Source organism: Mizuhopecten yessoensis, unplaced genomic scaffold, assembly GCF_002113885.1.
Source record: "Mizuhopecten yessoensis strain PY_sf001 unplaced genomic scaffold, ASM211388v2 scaffold11119, whole genome shotgun sequence".
NCBI lineage: Eukaryota > Metazoa > Mollusca > Bivalvia > Pectinida > Pectinidae > Mizuhopecten > Mizuhopecten yessoensis.
In genome coordinates, this window is record NW_018408889.1 from 194,246 (window position 1) to 201,145 (window position 6,900).

A 6,900-nucleotide genomic window follows, 5' to 3' on the forward strand; every position below is an offset into this window, starting at 1 on the left:
AAATTTTGTAAATTATTTAATATTTATCCAAAGAAAAATTCGACTGGAAATACGTTTTTTTTTTAAACACATAAACAGATGAAAATATGATTTTTCTCTATTTTCGTAATCGAACGTGACTTACTGTTAATCGGAAGCAGTAACATTTCTAGCCTATTTCGTTTATCTTTATCAAAAAATATTTTCATTCTTTTGTGCATTTGGGTTTCAAGAAAACTTGTGGATATCATATTATTATGTATTTCATTTTTATAGTTTTCGGAACTCTAAAAATATCCAGAGCTAAAAATTTATATAATATTTGCAAATATAATTGTGTTGAACAGAAACTCAACTTTCTCATTAAACGAACAATTATTTAACTGACACTGACTGTTACGTGACTTGTGTGAGTTTGACCTGAGATAAGTAGAACAAGGACTTGAAGAGACTGGATGAAACGCTTACCCTTCCGGTATACCTGAGTTTGCCTCAGATGTTTGGTATCATAAGTAAGTTCCTTTTTTTTCTTGTCTTTATATTTTCCATGCCTTTTGTAAGTCGCGTTCTGATTTTATCATTGTGCAATTTACTGTGATATCATGATTATTTTTCTAATTTTATCTAGAATCAATTATTTATGAGAATAGGCGAATAGCGGTCATTAAAAATTCATTTGTCTTTTTATATTAAAAAATATATTTCATTTAGTAAATATCTAAACATGATTACTCTAGATTGCAAACTATCGAAATTCTAGGAAATAGACACGAATTCTGTCGGTATTCCTGTTATCTAAAAGAGTGATAAACACAGCGCCTTTACTTGTATTCAAAGGTGAAAATCCCCAATATAGCAAGGTCATGCATTCTATCATGGCAACACCCTGTCGTCAACCGCACTGTCTTAATATCCACCCACCTCCATGGTATCTAATGAGCAGACATCAACCATAGTTACTTTTTTTGTCTAGAATGTATATAGTCTGTTTGGTTCAATAAAGACATTTACAATATATAAATTCAATTCGCCAACCAAATTGTCTAAACCCAAAAATGTCTACCATGGTGTCTAAAGGATAAGACATCTACCACCAATCTTAATTCAAGTCGCTGACCAGATTGTCTAAACCAAAGAAATGCCGATCAAGATGTTTAAATGATAGGGCATCTACCACAACATTAACAGGTCAACATGCCAAAACAGGTATTTGAAGTTTCAGGAAGCCAACTATAGTATCCAAAGTCCAAGATGCCTAACAATCATGAAATATGATAATGATAAATATGATTAACACATGGCAACGCGTCTGTCCAAATGGTAAATAATTCAATACACTGATAAAATGTCTACTGGTGTCAAAATATCAAAACTCAGTAGATTAATATTACGGTACAACCCATATTCTGAAAAATCATAACGTACCTGCATTGCTGCTTACTTTATTTTTGAATATAAAACATGTTGTTTTTTAACTTTCTAAAATGCCAAGACGCCTGTCCTAGTGTCTAAAGATCAAATCTCCTGTAATCACGAGGAAACGTCAGGACGCCAAACGGACACAAATACTATATAAATGGTCAAGATGCAAGGTATAGTGTAACTATACCTATTGTATAGTACAAAGGTCATGACGCCTGATATAGATTTAGGAAGATCATTACACATGTCTGACGAACAGACAATAACGTTGTATTTAACATATTTAAATATATTAATTACAAATATCAAAATACACTACAGAAAAAAAAAAATCAATTTAAATGCAGTTTCAATGATAAATTGAACAAAATAATGCTTAAATCAACAATATGCGAGGAGTACCACATTTACAGTAAATGACAATGCAAAACCATAAAACAACCCATGGAAATTGAAAAGGTCACTCTGAAACCATTGTTTAATTCACTGTCAGCATCATTGTACATGGATTGTTGCATTTGATACCCATTGAAGTAATTTCTTACAATCGTGAAAACAAATATAACATAAATTAACGAGATGCTAAAACACTTAAGAAGAACACCTTATTAATGCCTGTTTTACCAATTCTGGTAACCCACAACCTTTTCTCGATTTCATGGGGGGAATGTTGACGGGTGTCACTTGTGCTGTTGGAAATAGTTATCCGTCAAGACAGATTCACATTTCTCCTCAGTGTTCTTTTCTCTTCTCTCTCTCTTTTTGTTGTTGTTGCGGGTTGTGGGTGGGGGGGGGGGGGGGGGGGGTAGATGCTTTCTCATCAGTATCATTTTGTTGTGTTTTCGTATCGATTTTCAAATTCAATCTTTCTTGTGTCTTGACGCTGTGAAATATATTTTTTCTATTTCATTTTTAACACCATTATATTTATATCGTGTAGTGAGACGTGTTTAAGCTTTAGAATACCACCAGCAAAATATATATCCAATTTCTATATAACAACAAAGTAAAACTATTTTGATATGCCACCTAGCACACCCATCGTGTTTCTAATGTTCTGTATTCTCCGTTATCATCCCGAGACTAATTTCCCGAGGAACTATTGATAATGACATTAATAAAATGTGTATTCTATAAAGTTCAGTGGTGTCCATGAATAGCTAATTACATTAGTGTTAATATCAGTGATAGGGATCTTGTGTCGCTCCAGATGTTATCTAAAGATAGGCTTTGCAGTCAAATTAAACATGTTTCTATTTGCCATGGGCTTTCTCTGTTAATATCGTTACAAACAAGGTCTTTGTTTAAGAGGTATAAAGGTTATGGAATAATATTACGAATAATTCTGTTTAACGAGAACATTGTGTGCTAGCTTCTATCTATTTCGAATGATTATCAAAATGTTTTAAGAAATACATCCTCTTTATCTCGGTGTTATTTTGTGTTTTGTATTGAGCCGTTACAAATGGTAAAAAAGTGTAAACAGATTTTATCTTTCGTATCCTATAAATACTTTTTCTAATCTTCAATGCATATCTACAAGTTCAGTCTTTGCTGTGATCAAAGACATATTCACTGCGCCAAACACCATTGATTTGACAGAAAATATAGTAGAAATCAGTTGTGTAACTTGGGAACTTTTAAGCCATCCAAATAACATGTTTTCGACAATTGTTTTAGTACTATTATCATGTTTTTGTCATCGTGTCTTTTCGGTTCCCCTTGCTGTTAAAATGTTAACAAAATATATAAATGATATCATTGGCCAGTCTAAACAATCTGTGGTATAGTTTGACTGTCCATTGCTATGTCACCAGTACATCTAATGCGATGTATACAGGTTCGCAGTTCCCTTGTTATATCCTTTTATAGCAATTGATAACATGGTGGTTTTGACATATATATTCCTAAAGCACCTGTTGAATTACTATAGGCAATTTAATACTATTCAGGATCGAAGGAATGTGTATAATTAGTTTGTTTTTTGCAACATTTACACAAAGTTGTGTCTGTATGGTTCTACTGCTTGTTTTACACATGTGACTAAAACTGTTTCTTGTTTTACACATGTAACTGAATCTGTTGCTGGTTTTACACATGTGACTGAATCTGTTTCTTGCTTTACACCCGTGACTGAATCTGTTACTTGTTTTACACATGTAACTGAATCTGTTGCTGGTTTTACTCATGTGACTGAATATGTTGCTTGTTTTACTCATGTGACTGAATCTGTTTCTAGTTTTATACATGTAACTGAATCTGTTGCTGGTTTTACACACGTGACTGAATCTGTTGCTTGTTTTACACATGTAACTGAATCTGTTGCTGGTTTTACACATGTGACTGAATCTGTTGCTGGTTTTACACATGTGACTGAATCTGATGCTGGTTTTACACACGTGACTGAATCTGTTGCTTGTTTTACACATGTAACTGAATCTGTTGCTGGTTTTGCACACATAACTGAATCTGTTACTTGTTTTACACATGTAACTGAATCTGTTGTTTGTTTTACACATGTAACTGAATCTGTTGCTTGTTTTACACATGTAACTGAATCTGTTGCTTGTTTTACACATGTAACTGAATCTGTTGCTGGTTTTATACACGTGACTGAATCTGTTGCTGGTTTTACACATGTGACTGAATCTGTTGCTTGTTTGACACATGTGACTGAATCTGTTGATTGTTTCACACATGTACACGAATACACTGCAGATTTTACATAATTTACATACATCATTCTTTTGCTGGTTCTACACCTGAGGATTACTCTGTTGCTGATTGAAAATGAGGGTATTGATTTACTGCTGGTTTTACATGTGTGTATTGATTTACTGCTGGTTTTACACATGTGTATGACTCTACTGCTGGTTTTACACGTGTGTATGACTCTACTGCTGGTTTTACACGTGTGTATGACTCTACTGCTGGTTTTACACGTGTGTATGACTCTACTGCTGGTTTTACACGTGTGTATGACTCTACTGCTGGTTTTACACGTGTGTATGACTCTACTGCTGGTTTTACACGTGTGTATGACTCTACTGCTGGTTTTACACGTGTGTATGACTCTACTGCTGGTTTTACACGTGTGTATGACTCTACTGCTGGTTTTACACGTGTGTGTGACTCTACTGCTGGTTATACACGTGTGCATGATTTCACTGCTGGTTTTATACATGTGTATGATCGATTGCTGATTTTACACAAGTGCTTGATTCTATATCTAGCTTTACACAAGTGCGTGCATGATTGTACTGTTCCAAGTGAAGCTATCTCACTTTACAGTATGATGAAAGGTATTTTGCTGACTAGCTATATCTCATCATTCCACTATGAAAAATCGCATAGTTTGTCATTGTGATCTTCATAAAAGCATTATACAGCAACCGTTTGTAAAATTGAAATGTACTTTTAGGATATTTCCTGGGGTTTTTTCATACTCCAATGGTTATCAAAAAAACTTCCCTTCCCATCCAAGCCTTACTATTTTTAACGACATCCGGAGATTAAAAATGTAACCATATGAGACAAAAGGAATAATCTTCAAAGTAAAGAACCCTAATTCGACTGTGTTTCATTCAGAGAAAAAGATATTTGTGTCCATTAGGAAATTTATTGTCCGTTAAAGATACCGTTTTCAATGGGGATTATAACTGATTTTTAAATTTAAGTATCGATATTTAAACTCAATCAACCATTAGATACCTCGGTATCATCTGTACGTTATTACGTCATAGACATTAAGCTTGTACAAACTTTTCTAAAAACAAATATTTCCACTTGCATATGAAGTACACATGTCTCGAAGCTCATTCATTTATAAAATGTCAATGACCCAACGATTCTGTTTTATTCGTTCAAGTATTGATTAATAGACAACGCTGTATTCATTTAAATGTTATCATTGATTATTTACGACGTGAAATTTATTTATTAAATTTCAAATGTGATTTTTCGTAAGAGGTAATTCGATTTAAATGGTATTTGTGTACAGTTTTTAGATTTATATTTTGATACAAATAATACATTTAAATGAAGCCCGTGTTTTTACATATGATTTATATACTTATCACATACTTAAGCTTGTTGTCATATTCTATGCGTGTCCATCATTCAATATGTAATACTTCGCTATAAGTTCAGAAACAAGAAACCAACAATAATAACAGAACACAAGATCAGAAACACAACCATGTGGTCATTATGCTCTCGCTGTAACCATATGAGCAACCTACAAATGTAGTCAACGAAGATATCGTGATCCGGTCACGCTTTAGTTATAAAGGGGAGGTTACTGTGTATAGGAACAATTACAATGAAATGTTCTAGTATTTTACTTGCAATTGTACAAGAATCCTTAATGATACAGAAATGAAGCCTTTTACTTGCGATTTATTTCCTCATTTTATTTATTATACATGATATAAATATAGAGGAGCAACATGATTAAAAGACATCAACACGCTAAATGCATTCATAAATGTCCCTGTGTTCATGTGAATGATCAAACGATCCTTTATTTGTATCCTAGATCACATGTTCAGATATTTCATTCAATACGAGACGGTTTCATTCATTATGAAACAAACACAAACTTCCATGACCAATTTCAATAATAATAAAAATAAATAACTTAAGTTGGAATGAGTGAATTTTATTTTTTTATGAAATAAAATCAGCGATCTGAAACATCTTCATATGGTCTAAATAAATGATTGCGTTGACGACTGGAAACCTCCTACCTTGTTAGATGGATTCAAAAGGTTTCGTAAGACAAATTTACTTTGTTGCTTGTTACGATGAACGATTTCGTTTTAATAAATTATAATATTGTCATAAAGTTATCGTTATTTGAGTTTTTGTGTGATTATCTTCACATTTTACACTGAATAGAAATTGTCACATTAAATCTTGCCCCTTTTTAACACTTTATGCAGATTCCAGAGTGGTATTCTGAAAACTTCCCAATCCATCGTCCCAAGGTTGGTGAGGAAAGGGAGAAGAATCAGGATGAAAAGGAACAGAGAAGCGCAGGAATTTGTAGATAAGGAGAAGTGATGGGAAGTGTCGGGACAGAGAAGAGATTAGATGGTTAGAGACAGAGAAGTGTCGGGATGGATAGAGAAAGAAAATGGATAAGAAGGATAGAGTGTCGAGATAGGAAGAGACAAAAATGAGTTGGAATAGGTAAGAATAGAGCCGAATCGAGATCGGTAGATATAGAGAAGAGTTGGGATCGGTAGAAATAGAGAAGAATTAGGATCGGTAGAAATAGTGAAGGGTTGAGATCGGTAGAAATAGAGAAGATTGGGATCTGTAGTAAAAGAGAAGCGTTGGGATAGATAGAAACCGCGAAATAATCATTTTAGTAGGGATAGAAAAGATTCGGGATTGGTAGGGATAGTGATGATTCGGGATGGGTAGGGTCAGAGAAGATTCGGGATGGGTAGGGTCAGAGAAGATGCGGGATGGATAGGGAAAGAGAAGATTTGG